This window comes from Mustela nivalis (genome assembly GCF_964662115.1).
Source record: "Mustela nivalis genome assembly, chromosome: Y".
Classification (NCBI taxonomy): domain Eukaryota; kingdom Metazoa; phylum Chordata; class Mammalia; order Carnivora; family Mustelidae; genus Mustela; species Mustela nivalis.
In genome coordinates, this window is record NC_139041.1 from 4,776,520 (window position 1) to 4,794,039 (window position 17,520).

Below are 17,520 nucleotides of genomic sequence, written 5' to 3' on the forward strand. Positions count from 1 at the left end.
CTCTCCCAAGCATATTTGGGTACATAAAATTTCTCCATTGTAGATTTTTTGGGGAATGATACTATGTCTTGTGTTGCTCTGCTTCAGTGGTTGGGAGTCCTCTTTGCCCCTGAATCTGGATCACTGCTTCTGCTCCCAGAAGAGGGACATTTTCTGAGTGATTTATCAAAAAAAAAATGTTCAGCCGTCTTTTTTTCTCTTGCTCCTAGTTCTCATAAAATAGGCACATCTTTCCATTCCTTGGAATCGATGATTTCCCTAAGCTCATTGTCATGTTCAATCATTCTTCCTTCTCTCTTTGGATTTGCTTTCTTATTTTCCAATATTATTCTTTCAAGTCAATAATTTTATCCTCAGATTCTGTCAGCTTTTTTGACTTTACATCCAATCCGCTACCCATTTTTCATCATGAACTCTTTATTTTATCTTTTTTTAATCAATTTTATCTCTGTGGTTAAAGACTTCCTGATGTCTTCTGTCTTTTTTCTTTTATGTACAGGGAGTATCCTGGCTATAAAGTTCGATCCTCCATTGGGTGTGACACTTGTAGAGGTTTCACTCGTATTGCATGGCCATGATCATTTTTTGTTTCTTTTCCTTGGCATCAATTGATACTTCCATCTTTGAATGGAATCTAAATCTCTGTCTTCTTCTCTGTACTCAAAATCCAATTCTGTTTTCTAGCCTGAGAGTAATTTATTTAGGAAGAAGAGGTGATGGAGTGCCCAAGGGCTGGCCATTGAGAGAGTCTATGGTGTGTGTGTGTGTGGCATGCATGCCCTTTGATGTTGTGTTGTTGCTTTCCTCCTTTATTAGAGGCCAGTTATCTGCAGGGGCTCTAGTTTCATGCCATTTGATGTATTTGGGGTCTGGGCTGAATATGCTGAGGTTTAGCTTGCTGGGCTCTGGTGTGCCCGTGAAAGGAGACATTCAACCAACTCAACAGAATGAAGGCTTGCAGAGTGTAATGGCCAAAAGAGAGGTTGAGGGCAGGGCTTTCTTCCAGTCCACTACAGGAGAGTCTGCTTTCCTGGGACTAAGCAACTTGGACTGAGGAAAGCATCCCAAAGTGTTCAGGTGCTTGGGATTTCGTGTTTACATGTTAGGCAGCTAATATCCTCACGGTCCATTTTCCCACTATTTCTCCTGGTATTGTCTCGGATTATGGTTTCCAGTCTGTCTGCATATGGTTCCTTGTTGGTGTCCTCTCCATGAGAAAACCAGTGTTCTCTTGAGTCGATGTCTGCCAAGCCTGCTGATATGAAATCTCCAGGATTCAAGACCCTTTGTTGGCAAGATACATGCAATGCAGACCTTCTGCTGGTCACAGCCAATGACATTCGGAAATATGCTCCTTGTGAGTTCCCAGTATGCTCCACTCTCCTGTGCCTTTGTCCTTTGCTTTGGCTCACTGCCCTCTGAAGCACCAACTGCCCATGTCTTCTTAAGCCATGTCTCCAATCGTCTCCCCTAGTTTCTGCAACTTATTTTCTCTTTTGCCATGGAGTTTAGTTTGTAGGCTTCAGTTCAGTTTCCACCAAGTTGTAGTTGATGTGGTAATCCTCCACTTGTGTTCATGACTGAAGGACGCGTGGAGTTCTCAGACACTACTACCATCTCACTGTCCTCCAAAGGTACCTCGGATTCTTACTGAGGCATTAGAAAGAATGAATTCTTGCCACTTGCCCCATGTGGCAGTGTTATGGAGAGCATTGGGCTATGTCACACCTATCAGTCTCAGAATGACAAATAACATACGATTTTACTCTCTCGTATTAGTCAAGAAATATGTGGAAAAGCATAGGAAAAATGTACAAACAAGACAACTCTAAACAGGCACACAAAATATGGTGTTTGTTTGAAGGTAGGTTTCTTAGAATATGTGTTTATAAAAGAGGACTACGTAGGACATACTTTGTAGGAAATGTGGCTGAAAGTGATGGATTCTGAATTTTCAAGGCATCTCAAATTGGATTGTTATCCTAAGAAGACCAACTTACTACCTCTTGAAATTTAATTATAAATGTTATGTGAAACACACACGGTCAAATACACACACACACACACTCACACACAGATAAGATGCACAAAAGATGGGGACAAAGAGAGGAATCACAATAAAGGAAGAAAACATCAAATAAAATGATATACAGGGGAAAGGCACAGAGAATCCCAGTCAGAAATCAACCAAAATGAGAATGTTTACTCCTTACCTACCAATAATTAGTTCAACTATTCAGACTAAAATCTCCCATCACTGCAAACATATTGTTGAACTGGATGAAAATTAAAAAAAAAAAAAAGGCCAAACAGTCCACAAGAAAACAACAAAAAGTAAACAAGCTCGAGCTTCTGTTACTCATAGGAGATTTCCAAAGAATATGAAGATACACATATCTTGAAAGTGAAGGAATTGGGAAGATATAGGTTATGCAAATGACAAAGAGAAGGAAGCCAAAGAGATTGTGCCTATGGCAGGTAGAGAGATTTTATGACATTGAGAGACAAAAGATTACTGGAAGGTGTTTTGTCTTGATGGAGCATCAAGACATCAGAAACTTGAAAGAATTGCCAATATAGAAACCACCAATGGATGTGTCTAAATGTAGAAACCATATTAACAGAAAGTAAGCGATACGGGGTCCTCAATCCAAAATTGTTGGGAACTACGATATCCTCTTTCAACACAGTACAGAGCATCCAGACGCAAAGGTGGTAAGGAGTAACAGACATCATCATGGAGTCTCTAGAACACCTGACCACATGCATAAAATTTTGTCTCTAAGAACCATAAGAGAAGTTCTTCCAAAGGGCAGATCTAACTTTGTGTATCACAGATAGTGTGCTGGAGTCCAAATCAAGTCGTAATTAATGGAAGTATATTAAGTGAAAGAATCAAAGAATAAGTATCTTGTATACTTATGACCATGAAGGTATGAAAATGGAAAGAATTCACTTATGAATGTGAAACAAACCCAGACACTAGTAGGAGGAAAACACAACACACTACTAAACTAGCAATGAATCAAACAAAGAACATACAAAGGAAGATCAGACAGTGCCATGAAATAAGGAAAGCCAAGAAACTTAACCTATATTGTTTCCCCATAAAATGTTTTCGGGATGATGTGAAAACATTTTATGGGGAAACAATATAGGTTAAATGCTTGTATTTCCAAAAATTAAAAACACAGAAAAATAGCGACCTAACTGGATGCCATAAGGAATAATAATAAGAGGAAGAACCAACCTCCAAAGTTAACAGAAAAAATGAAATACTACAATTGATTATAGAAATATGAAACACAAACAAACCAAAAGAAAAAAATCAAAAGAACTCAAACGTCTGTTTGAAAACTTTAATAAACTAGCGAAGCCAATACCTGAATAAAACAGGGAGATAAGCACACAGCTGAAAGTATAAATCCACATGACAGCTGATAGAAGAAAAAAAAAAAAACCTGAAATACGCCTCTACACAATTATGCCAGCAAATCCAAGAACTGAGTGAAAAGAATTTATTCCAAGACACATATCAACTCCCAAGTTTAGGTCAGTAAATCTACAAAATCTGAGCTCTCTACTAGTAACTAAAGCATTTGTAGCAGTAATCAAACCTCTGCCAAACACAGAAGGCCAGGTCCAAATCATTTTCCTTAGCAACTCTTCTAGACATTTAATGAAGGGAAGGTTGTTTCTTCTATTGATTCCAGAAATGGAGGCAGGGAGACTCTATTTTACAGGTATAAAGACCCAATTCAGTTAAAAACACTATAGGAAATAAATTTTATGCATTTTCAATAAGTAAATATAATAAAATTGTAATTTTTCCCTTTCTCTGTCTCTAATCATCTGGTTTTGCAAAGGCCAGATTGTTTTTCTTTTAATATTTTTTGTTCTGTTGAAACCAGCCTATCTACTGTCATTCGTTTTTGACTGAGTATTAACGAATGTTTCTGTTCCATATATGACATAGTGCTCCTGTTAATATATGCCATACTCCTCAACAACCATTAACCAGTTCCCTCATTCCCTAAATAACTATCTTTTCTGTAACCCATAGCTTGGTTCTCAGAACCTGAGTCACCCCTGGTTTGTCTACTTCTCTGACTTCTTCCCCATCACTTTTCCTTTCTTTACTAAGGGCCATGGTTTTCCTCCTGGGGACATACGAGGGAAGCCATATGATATGATATTTTCTTTTTTTTTTTTTTTTTTTTGCTTCCCTTTTTCATTTCACATGACCCAGTTCTGTGTCATTCATGTAAAGGCAAGTACCAGGTTTTCATCCTCCCTGATGGCTGAAAAATAATCTGTTGACAATATGGACCACACTTTCTTTATCCAAGAATCTTTGCAAGGACATTGTGGTTAAATCCACAGCTCTGCTGGAGTGGAGATTGCAGGCCATCAATATAGGCCGTTCCTTTTCCGATGATTAAAGGGTCTTTGTCAACATGGCTATTCCCTTTACCACAGCAAGTAGAGGTAACTAACGATCACAAAAAGTGCTCTCCAGGGCTCTAAAATAAGAGTTAGCTCTGATGCAGAATATCACTCTTCTTGAAGCTTTTGCAAATGTGTTTAAGGTAAAGACATGTAGATATAGCCCTAATCCCTTATGACTAGTTTTTGAGAACACTAGGAGATGAGGAAACAGAAAGCAAAATACATCTATGCCCTAACACTTTTCCTTGGAAATGGATTTTCCATCCCTAGTTATCACGGACCCATAGGGAAAAGATGCTGAGAAAGGACTCTCACCCACAGGATGAAAAACCCCACGGAGAGCTGTTGTTACACAAAATGCCTCACTGTTTATTGAGATCTCAAGAAATTGCAGTGGAAATAATTAAATCTAACCATCTCTTGAGAAATCCTGGCCCTAAAGAATAGAATACTGAATGTTATTTCCTTTACTCTTTTTCTAGAAAGGGGAAGTGGGACATTAAAACCCAAGACTACCTGAATTCTTGATCAGGCTCATAGGGCTCTCTTTCTCTTTCCCAGGACTTCCTACCTAAAGCCATATGACTCAAAGGTCATCAGAGAGGAACTGCGCTCCAGTGAAGCCACTTTCTGTGATGTCACAAAGATCATAGCAAGCACTGATCATCAATCCACGCCTGAGAAGTATACTTGGCTGGATTAGTCATGGGAGGGCCAAGAGTATTCCAAGCCTCCCAAACCGCTGAAGGCACCTGGGTCTCTCACCAAGGCTGTTTGTGAAGCGAGTTGGTGTCACCTTCTCCATGTCCGAATTGGTAGTCTTTGGGGGGTGACTGTCAGCACCAGCCCTATGGACACCGGATAAAGACAACAATCCTCCATTCTACCTTAGCCACCAAAGGTCAAGAAGCAATCAGGTCTCAAACAAAGCCTTAGTGAAGTAATTCCACGCCCTGTATATGGGTATGGTCCTCCCACTTAATCAGGGCGCTTCTGACCAGGAAAAGGGCTACCCATGGAAAGCTTAAAGGGAACACCCACAACCATGCTAAAGACATGTCTGGAGTCTTCAATGCGAGGACATGAGTACCTCCAGTTTCTATGGAAATTGTGCCAAAACAGCCTCCCAGTCTTCAAAACTGACCAAGAAACAAAGGCATACTCTATACCCTAGACCCTTAGGTCTAGGAAGGACTCATGTACTTTATGTCCACAGGAGCAAGCACGGGGCATGTTGGGAGAGACCCATAGCCCAAGTGAAGCTATCTGAAAGACATTCATGCCCATATCATTATGACTACTTTTATATCCAAAAGCCCGCATTTGAGAGGATTTGAATGTTGAAGAACCTTGAGCATTCCCACAGGCTGGTGCAGCTACCCTCCGGGGAAATGAATGGAGATGTGGCAGCACAACCTGCCCAAAAACTCTCATGACCATCCCCCAAGTGGTTTCATGTGATAAGCAAATAGTGCTTCTTGCCTATAATGGGCATGTTCTCATGGAGCCAGGAGAGGATGAATAATGTGTCAACAAGGGGCATCTACCGGGGGACAGACAATGGATTCTACAGTTTGGTGAGGAGATCCAGGAATACAAAGAGCAGGAGAATGCGCAAGGAAGCTCCGAGCAAAAGTCTGGCATTTTAGTATGGGAAGAGTTGCTCGGTACCTGGCTGCATTCCATAGGAAATGGGTCCAAATTAAATAAAACGTCCTCTGGCCCAAGTCAATCCTTGAACACTGGATTTTGTTTTCTTTTTGTTTTCGTTTTTTTGTCAAATGATGCACATGCATGTATTTGACAGAGAGACAGAGAGATCACAATGAGGGGGTGGAGCTGGAGAGGGAGAAGCTGACTTGCCCCTGATATGGGAACCTGAGACCAGTGTCAATGCCATGGCCCTTGATCATGACTTGAGCTTAAGCCTGCCTCTAAACTGATGGAAACACCCCAGCACCCAATCTTGGCTTCTTTATACCTCCTAGTTCTAGACAAGTACCGCTGCTTTGTCATTGTTCAGAAATTCAGGCGATTCAGATTTTGGCTTGGCCAGGTGTTGCTTGAGCTATCTGACCTGCTTCAAGAGATGATCTAGCTTGCCCTCTTGAAGTCAGTGCCTTGGCTATGGACAAACTATTCTCCCACGCATATTTGGGTAAAGAGAATTCATCCATTGCTATCTTTTGCAGGGGGAATGACACTATGTCTTGTGGTGCTCTTCTTCTATGGTTTGTGATGGGAATCCTCTGTGCATCTGAATTTGGATCTCTGTTTCTGCTACCAGATGAGGGACATTTTCAGCACAGATTTCTCAAAGACAAGTTGAGCCCTCTTTTTATTTCTCACTCCTATTCTTCTTCAATAGGCACCTCTTTATTGGAGTAAGATGACCTCCTTAAGCTAACTGTCATGTTCCACCATCCTTTCTTGTCTCTTCAGATTTGATTCCATATTTTCCAGTTTTTTCTTCCAGGTCACTATTTCGATGCTCTGCTTCTGCCAGGTTCCTGGACTTTGCACCCAGTCTGCTACAAATCATTTCACCAGTGACTCTTTAATTTTTTTAATCACGTTTAGCTCTGTGGTTCGAGACTCCTTAATGTCTTCTGTGTTTTTCTGATGTACAATGAGTCTCCTGGCTGCTGATTTCAATCTTCCAATGGGCGTGTTACATGTCGAAGTTTAACTTCAATTGCCTGCACATGATCATTTCTTGTTCTTTTTCCTTGACATTAAATAATTCTTCCATCTTTGCATTGGATCTAGGTCTCTGTCTTCTTTTCATTAGTTCAAAAGCCTCTTTTGTTTTCTATCCTGGGTGTAATTTTTTTAGGATAATGAGATCATGGCATACCCAGGGTCTGCCCCTTGAGGGATTCTTCCATATGTGTGGCATGCATGCCCCATGCTGTGTGTTGTGGCGGTCCCTGGTCCTTGGAGCCAGTCATCTGCAGAGGCTGTCCTTGCCTGCTATTTGGAGTGTTTGGGGTCTTGGCTGAATATGATGAGGCTCAGCTTGGGGTGCTCTGGTGTTTTTGTGAATGGAGATGTTCAGCCAACTCAATGGAATAAACGCCTGTTGAATGCTGTGGTCAGGGTAGAGCATATAGGTAGCGCTTTTTTCTAGTCCCCCACGGAAGAGTCTGTTCTCCTGGGTCTAAGCAACTGGGACTGCAGAAGGGAGTTCCCTAAGTGTTCCATGGTTGGGATTTTGTGTTTGCAGATTAGGCCGCTAATGACCTCACTGACCTGTCTTTGGCCAGTAGCTCAGTCTTTATGTTACTGGGGCAAGAGCCCAAAATTTCTTCTGTCCCTATCGAGTCATCCCCATGAACACTGGCTCTCATGGATGCATTGCCAGAACCAACCATCTTCTTACTGTGTCTCCTGGGATTTTCTCTGATTATGGTTTCCATGCTGTCTGAATCTGTTTGCTTGTTGGTGTCATCTCCAGGAGCAGCACAGTATTCTCTCTAGTCGATGTCTTCCAAGAGTGCTGATCTGAAAACTCTGGACTTTGTTGGCAGGAACTCGTGACATTCAGACTCACTGCTGGTCGCAGCCACTGATTATGTGAGTTCCCAGTGTGTTCCTTGCTCCTGTGCCTTTGCCCTTTGCATTGTCTCACTGCCCTCTGAAGCACTCCCCATGTCTCCCAAAACCATGTTTCCAGGCTTCTGCCGAAGTTTCTTTGAATACTTTTCTCTTTTGCTGTGGAGTTTGCTTTGTATGCTTCAGGTTCATTTCTGCCATATTGCAACTAATGTGGTAATACTCCAGTTGTGTTTCTGGATGAAGACAAGCCTGGAGTTCTCAGATACTATTACCATCTCACTGTCCTCAAAAAGCACTGCAGACTCTTACCAAGCCAAAGAAAGAATGAATTCTTGCCACTTGCCCATGTGGCAGTGTTGTGGAGAGCATTGGACTACATCTATCAGTCTCAGAAAGACAAATAATATACAATTTTATTCTCTAATGGTAGTCAAGGAACATGGTAAAAATCAAGTGAAAAGGGGACAAGAAATATGACTCTAACCAGGCACCCACAATTTGGTGTTTGTTTGAAGGCAGATTAGTGAGAATATGTGTTTATAGAAGAAGACTACCTGGGTAATTCTTTGCAGGAACTGTGGCTGATAGTGATCGAATGTGATCATTCAAGGCATATCAAATTGAATTGCTATCCTTAAAAGACCGACTTCCTATCTCCTGAAATTTTGTTAACAGTGTTATGTAAAACACAGACAACACACAACACACACACACACACACACACACACACACACACACACCAAAAAGACACACAAAATATGGGGTGGAAGTGAGGAATTGCTCTAAAGGAATCAAACTCCAAAAAAAATACCATAAAGGGGAAAAGGACAGTGAATCCAAGTTGGACAAAAACGAAAATGAGAACATTAACTACTTACTTCTCAATAATTAGTTAAAGTATTCAGGACTAAATTCTCATTTCCCTATAAAGAGATTTTTGGAAAGATGAATATTTAAAAGTAAAAAAAAAAAAAAGGCAAAAAAGGTCCACAAGAGAATAGCAAAAACTAAACAGGCTTGTCCTTCTATTGCCCATAGGAGATTTCTTTCCACTAAAGATACACATAGCTTGGAAGAGACCTATAGAACAAGTGAAGCCATCAGAAAGACAATATTTCCCATTTCAAGATTTAAACGTGTATCTCCAAAAGGACGTATTGAAGAGGATTCAAATTTTGAAGAATCTTGAGCATTCCCACCAGGTTTTGCAGCTAACCTCTAGGAAACTGAATTTAGAAATGGCAGCAGAAGACTTCATTAAACCTCTCATTACAATCCAAAAATGGCTTCAGATAATAAGAAAACAGTGCATCTTAAGGAAGATGGGCATGTACTCATAGAGCCCTGAGAGGATTAACAATGTGACAACCAAAGGCCATTACATTGGGACAGACAGTCCCACTCTATGCTACAGTCCCACCATATGCTACAGGTTGGAGGGGAGATCCAGGAACCAAATAATAGGAGAATGAACAAGGGAGCTCAGACCTAAGGTCTAGCATTTTAGCATGGTGGGAAGTACTCTATACCTGGCTGTATCCCATGGGGACCTAGTTCTAAATTAAATAAACCATCCTCAGGCCTCAGTCAATCCTTTAATATGTTTTTTTTAATATAATTTTTTATTTTTTATAAACATATATTTTTATCCCCAGGGGTACAGGTCTGTGAATCACCAGGTATACACACTTCACAGCACTCACCAAAACACATACCCTCCCCAATGTCCATAATCACACCCCCTTCTCCCAAACCCCCTCCCCCCAGCAACCCTCAGTTTGTTTTGTGAGATTAAGAGTCACTTATGGTTTGTCTCCCTCCCAATCCCATCTTCTTTCATTTATTCTTCTCGTACCCACTTAAGCCCCCATGTTGCATCACCACTTCCTCATATCAGGGAGATCATATGATAGTTGTTTTTCTCTGCTTGACTTATTTCCCTAAGCATGATACGCTCTAGTTCCATCCATGTTGTCTCAAATCGCAAGATTTCATTTCTTTTGATGGCTGCATAGTATTCCATTGTGTATATATACCACATCTTCTTGATCCATTCATCTGTTGATGGACATCTAGGTTCTTTCCATAGTTTGGCTATTGTGGACATTGCTGCTATAAACATTCGAGTACACGTGCCCCTTTGGATCACTACGTTTGCATCTTTAGGGTAAATACCCAATAGTGCAATTGCTGGGTCATAGGGCAGTTCTATTTTCAACATTCTGAGGAACCTCCATGCTGTTTTCCAGAGTGGCTGCACCAGCTTGCATTCCCACCAACAGTGTAGGAGGGTTCCCCTTTCTCCGCATCTTCGCCAGAATCTGTCATTTCCTGACTTGTTGATTTTAGCCATTCTGACTGGTTTGAGGTGATATCGCATTGTGGTTTTGATTTGTATTTCCCTGATGCCGAGTGATATGGAGCACTTTTTCATGTGTCTGTTGGCCATCTGGATGTCTTCTTTGCAGCAATGTCTGTTCATGTCCTCTGCCCATTTCTTGATTGGATTATTTGTTCTTTGGGTGTTGAGTTTGCTAAGTTCTTTATAGATTCTGGATACTAGTCCTTTATCTGATATGTCGTTTGCAAATATATTCTCCCATTCTGTCAGTTGTCTTTTGATTTTGTTAACTGTTTCCTTTGCTGTGCAAAAGCTTTTGATCTTGATGAAATCCCAATAGTTCACTTTTGCCCTTGCTTCCCTTGCCTTTTGCGTTGTTCCTAGGAAGATGTTGCTGCGGCAGAGGTCGAAGAGGTTGCTGCCTGTGTTTTCCTCAAGGATTTTGATGGATTTCTTTCACACATTGAGGTCCTTCATCCATTTTGAGTTGATTTTCGTGTGTGGTGTAAGGAAATGGTCCAATTTAATTTTTCTGCATGTGGCTGTCCAATTTTCCCAGCACCATTTATTGAAGAGGCTGTCTTTTTTCCATTGGACATTCTTTCCTGCTTTGTCGAAGATTAGTTGACCATAGAGTTGAGGGTCTATTTCTGGGCTCTCTATTCTGTTTCATTGATCTATGTGTCTGTTTTTGTGCCAGTACCATGCTGTCTTAATGATGACAGCTTTGTAATAGAGCTTGAAGTTCGGGATTGTGATGCCACCAACGTTGGCTTTCTTTTTCAATATCCCTTTAGCTATTCGAGTTCTTTTCTGGTTCCATATAAATTTTAGAATTATTTGTTCCATTTCTTTGAAAAAGATGGATGGTACTTTCATAGGAATTGCATTAAATGTGTGGATTGCTTTAGGTAACATAGACATTTTCACAATATTTATTCTTCCAATCCAGGAGCATGGAACATTTTTCCATTTCTTTGTGTCTTCCTCAATTTCTTTCATGAGTACTTTATAGTTTTCTGAGTATAGATTCTGTGTCTCTTTGGTTAGGTTTATTCCTAGGTATCTTATTGTTTTGGGTGCAATTGTAAATGGGATTGACTCCTTAATTTCCCTTTCTTCTGTCTTGCTGTTGGTGTAGAGAAATGCAACTGATTTCTGTGCATTGATTTTATATCCTGACACTTTACTGAATTCCTGTATAAGTTCTAGCAGTTTTGGAGTGGAGTCTTTTGGGTTTTCCACATATAGTTTCATATCATCTGCGATTTGCCGATTTGGATGCCTTTAATTTCCTTTTGTTGTCTGATTGCTGAGGCTAGGACCTCTAGTACTATGTTGAATAGCAGTGGTGATAATGGACATCCCTGCCGTGTTCCTGACCTTAGTGGAAAAGCTTTCAGTTTTTCTCCATTGAGAATGATATTTGCGGTTGGTTTTTCATAGATGGCTTTGATGATATTGAGGTTTGTGCCCTCTATCCCTACAGTTTGAAGAGTTTTGATCAGGAAGGGATGCTGTACTTGTCAAATGCTTTTTCAGCATCTATTGAGAGTATCATATGGTTCTTGTTCTTACTTTTATTGATGTGTTGTATCACATTGACTGATTTGCGGATGTTGAACCAACCTTGCAGCCCTGGAATAAATCCCACTTGGTCGTGGTGAATAATCTTTTTAATGTACTGTTGAATCCTATTGGCTAGTATTTTGTTGAGTATTTTTGCATCTGTGTTCATCAAGGATATTGGTCTATAGCTCTCTTTTTTGGTGGGATCCTTGCCTGGTTTTGGGATCAAGGTGATGCTGGCCTCATAAAATGAGTTTGGAAGTTTCCTTTCATTTCTATTTTTTGGAACAGTTTCAGGAGAATACAATTAGTTCTTCTTTAAATGTTTGGTAGAATTCCCCCGGGAAGGCGTCTGGCCCTGGGCTTTTGTTTGTTTGGAGATTTTTAATGGCTGTTTCAATCTCCTTACTGGTTATGGGTCTGTTCAGGCTTTCTATTTCTTCCTGGTTCAGTTGTGGTAGTTTATATGTTTCTAGGAATGCATCCATTTCTTCCAGATTGTCAAATTTATTGCCGTAGAGTTGCTCATAATATGTTCTGATAATTGTTTGTATTTCTTTGGTGTTAGTTGTGATCTCTCCTCTTTCATTCATGATTTTATTTATTTGGGTCCTTTCTCTTTTCTTTTTGATAAGTCGGGCCAGGGGTTTATCAATTTTATTAATTCTTTCAAAGAACCAGCTCCTACTTTCATTGATTTGTTCTATTGTTTTTTTGGTTTCTATTTCATTGATTTCTGCTCTGATCTTTATGGTTTCTTATCTCCTGCTAGGCTTAGGGTTTCTTTCTTGTTCTTTCTCCAGCTCCTTTAGGTGTAGGGTTAGATTGTGTACCTGAGACCTTTCTTGTTTCTTGAGAAAGGCTTGTACCGCTATATATTTTCCTCTCAGGACTACCTTTGTTGTGTCCCACAGATTTGAACCGTTGTATTTTCATTATCATTTGTTTCCATGATTTTTTTCAATTCTTCTTTAATTTCCCGGTTGACACATTCATTCTTTAGAAGGATGCTGTTTAGTCTCCATGTATTTTGGTTCTTTTCAAACTTCCTTTTGTGGTTGAGTTCTAGCCTTAGAGCATTGTGGTCTGAAACTATGCAGGGAATGATCCCAATCTTTTGATACCAGTTGAGTCCTGATTTAGGACCGAGGATGTGATCTATTCTGGAGAATGTTCCATGTGCACTAGAGAAGAATGTGTATTCTGTTGCTTTGGGATGAAATGTTCTGAATATATCTGTGATGTCCATCTGGTCCAGTGTGTCGTTTAAGGCCTTTATTTCCTTGCTGATCTTTTGCTTGGATGATCTGTCCATTTCAGTGAGGGGAGTGTTAAAGTCCCCTACTATTATTGTATTATTGTTGATGTGTTTCTTTGATTTTGTTATTAATTGGTTTATATAGTTGGCTGCTCCCACGTTGGAGGCATAGATATTTAAAATTGTTAAATCTTCTTGTTGGACAGATCCTTTGAGTATGATATAGTGTCCTTCCTCATCTCTTATTATATTTTTTGACTTAAAATCTAATTGATCTGATATAAGGATTGCCACTCCTGCTTTCTTCCGATGTCCATTAGCATGGTAAATTCTTTTCCACCCCCTCACTTTAAATCTGGAGGTGTCTTCGGGCTTAAAATGTGATTCTTGGAGGCAACATATAGATGGGTTTTGTTTTTTTATCCATTCTGATACCCTGTGTCTTTTGACAGGGTCATTTAGCCCATTAACATTCAGGGTAACTATTGAGAGATATGAATTTAGGGCCATTGTATTGCCTGTATGGTGGCTGTTACTGTATATGGTCTCTGTTCCTTTCTGATCTACCACTTGTAGGATCTCTCTTTGTTTAGAGGACCCCTTTCAAGATTTCCTGTGGAGCTGGTTTGATGTTTGCAAATTCTTTCAGTTGTTATTTGTCCTGGAAGCTTTTAATCTCTCCTTCTATTTTCAATGATAGCCTAGCTGGATATAGTATTCTGGGCTGCATGTTTTTCTCATTTAGTGCTCTGAAAATATCAGGCCAGCTCTTTCTGGCCTGCCAGGTCTCTGTGGATAAGTCAGCTGCCAATCTAATATTTTTACCATTGTATGTTACAGACTTCTTTTCCCGGGCTGCTTTCAGGATTTTCTCTTTGTCACTGAGACTTGTAAATTTTACTATTAGGTGACGGGGTGTGGGCCTATTCTTATTGATTTTGAGGGGCGTTCTCTGAACCTCCTGAATTTTGATGCTTGTTCCCTTTGCCATATTGAGGAAATTCTCCCCAATAATTCTCTCTAGTATACCTTCTGCTCCCCTCTCTTTTTCTTCTTCTTCTGGAATCCCAATTATTCTAATGTTGTTTCGTCTTATGGTGTCACTTATCTCTCGAATTCTCCCCTCGTGGTCCAGTAGCTGTTTTTCCCTCTTTTGCTCAGCTTCTTTATTCTCTGTCATTTGGTCTTCTATATCACTAATTCTTTCTTCTGCCTCATTTATCCTAGCAGTTAGAGCCTCCATTTTTGATTGCACCTCATTAATAGCTTTTTTGATTTCAACTTGGTTAGATTTTAGTTCTTTTATTTTTCTAGAAATGGCTTTTATATCTCTCGAGAGGGTTTCTCTAATATCTTCCATGCCTTTTTCGAGCCCGGCTAGAACCTTAAGAATTGTCATTCTGAACTCTAGGTCTGACGTATTACCAATGTCTTTATTGATTAGGTCCCTAGCCTTCAGTACTGCCTCTTGTACTTTTTTTTGTGTTGAATTTTTTTGTCTTGTCATTTTGTCCAGATAAGAGTATATGAAGGGGCAAGTAAAATACTAAAAGGGTGGCAACAACCCCAGGAAAATATGCTTTAACCAAATTAGAAGAGATCCAAAATCGTGAGGGGGGAGAAAGGGGATAAAAAGAGGTTCAAAAAGGAAACAATAAAAAAATAAAAGTAAAAAGAAAAAAAAGAATTTTTTAAAAAAAGAAAACACCTAAGAAAAATATAAAAAAGAAAAAATATATATATTAGATAAACTAGTAAAAAATCGTTAAAAAAGAAAAAGGTAACAGTTAAAAAAAAAAATTTACCCGAAGGCAAAAAAAAAAAAAAAAAGAAAAAAAGGAAAAGAAAAAAATTAAATTAAATTAACCGCAAGACTAAAAAAAATCACAGGGAAAAAGCCATGAGTTCCTTGCTTTGCTTTCTCCTCCTCTAGAATTCTGCTGCTCTCCTTGGTATTGAAACCGCACTCTTTGGTAGGTGAACTTGGTCTTGGCTGGATTTCTTGTTGATCTTCTGGGGGAGGGGCCTGTTGTAGTAATTCTCAAGTGTCTTTGCCCCAGGCGGAATTGCACTGCTTTTACCCGGGGCCGGGGTGTGTAATCCGCTTGGGTTGGCTTTCAGGAGCTTTTGTTCCCTGAGCGCTTTCCGTAGAGTTCCGGAGGACGGGAATACAAATGGCGGCCTCCTGGTCTTTGGCCCGGAGGAGCCGAGAGCCCAGGGCCGCACTCCTCAGTGCGCGCCCAGAGAACGGCACTCAGTTACTCTAGTCTGCCTGACCTCTGGCTGCGCTCCGAGCTCACCAAGCCTGCGACCGGTTCAAGGTCACCCCGAGCTGCGAGTTTACTGTCGGCTCTGTCTCTGTAGCTGGCTTTCCCATTCCAATACCCGCAAGCTCTGCGACACTCAGACACCCCCAATCCTTCTGTGACCCTGCGGGACCTGAGGCCACGCTGACCCCATGTGGGCTTTGCCCCGGGTAGCCTCTGGAGCGATGTCCCTCATTGGAACAGACTTTTAAGAGTCCTGATTTTGTGCCTGGTTGCTCCGCCGCTTGCCGGCAGCTGGCCCCTCCCCCCAGGGTCTATCTTCCCGTCGCTTTGAATTCACTTCTCCTCCGGTCCTACCTTTCAGAAAGTGGTTGTTTTTCTGTTTCCAGAATTGCTGTTCTTCTTCTCTTCGATCTGCTGATGGATTTGCAGGTGTTTGCAATCTTTAGATAAGCTATCTAGCTGATCTCCGGTTAGCTGAAGTAGTCTCGGCCTGCTACTTCTCTGCCATCTTGACTCCTCCCCCTGTTTTTGTTTTTGTATTTGTTTTTTATCAAATGATCCACATGCACATATTTGACAGAGAAAAAGAGATATTACTGTCAGGTAGTGGCACTGGAGAGGGGGGATCAGACTTGTCTCTTAGCATACTCTGAGACCAGAATCGAGGACATGACCCTTGGATCATGAGATGAGTAAAGCCCGCCTCTGAACTGATGGACACACAGTGGCCCAAACTTTTGTCTTTTTAATACCTCATAGTTCTAGACAAGTACCACTTCTCTGTATTGTTTAGAAAATGCTTGGTCAGGTGTTTCTTGCTCTATATGACCTGCTTCTAGACCTGCTATAACTTGTTTTGAAGTAAGTGACTTGGCTATGTACACACTACTTCCCCACGCATATTGGGTAAAGAGTATCCCACCATTGCTAGCTTGGCAGGGGGAATGACACTATGTCTCTTGTTGCGCTACTTCTGTTGATGCTTATGGGACACCTCTGTGACTCTTAATATGGATCTCGGTTTCTGCTCCCAGATGAGGGACAATTTCAGTTCTGATTTCTCAAAGAAATATTTGGCCCTCTTTCTTCTCTCGCTCCTAGGTCTCCTACAATAAACACCTTTTTCCATTCCTTGGAGCTCATGATTTCCCTAATCTCATTGTCATGTTCCATCATTCTTCATTTTTTCATTGGCTTTGCTTCCTTATTTTCCAGTGTTTGTCATCCAGGACACTAATTTGATCCTCTGCTTCTTCCAGGTTCTTGAGATTTGCCTGCAGTCTGTTACCAATCCTTTCATCAGAGACTCTTTATTTTATTTTATTAATTTATATTATTTTATTTTTATCACTTTTATCTCTGTGGTTCAAGACTCCCTAATGCCTTCTGTGTTTTTCTGATGTACAGTGAGTATCCGTCTGCTGCTTTCCATCTTTTTGCGGTCGTGTTACATGTACAGGTTCCACTTCGATTGCCTGGTCATGATCATTTCTTCTTTGCCTTCGGCATCAGTTGATTCTTCCATTTTGCATTGGGTCTAGATATCTCTCTTCTTCTCTGTATTCAAAAAGCCCATTCTTTTTTCTATTTTTTTATAATTTTCAGCATAACAGTATTCATTATTTTTGCACCACACCCAGTGCTGCATGTAATACATGGCCTCTATAATATCCACCACCTGTTTCCCCCAACCTCACACCGTCTGCCACTTCAAACCCCAAAGATTGTTTTTCAGAGTCCATAGTCTCTCTGGTTCACTTCCCCTTATTTCCCTCAACTCCCTTCTACTCTCTAACTCCTCAAGTCCTCCATGTTATTTGCTATGCTCCAGAAGTAAGTGAAACCATATGATACTTGACTCTCTCTGCTTGAGTTACTTCACTAGAATAATCTCTTCCAGCCCCGTCCATGTTGCTATAAAAGTTGAGTATTAATCCTTTCTGATAGAGGCATAATACTGCATACTGTATATGAACCATATCTTCCTTATCTATTCATCCCTTGAAGGTATCTTGGTTCTTTCCACAGTTTGGCGACCGTGGGAATTGCTGCTATAAACTTTGGGTTACAGATGA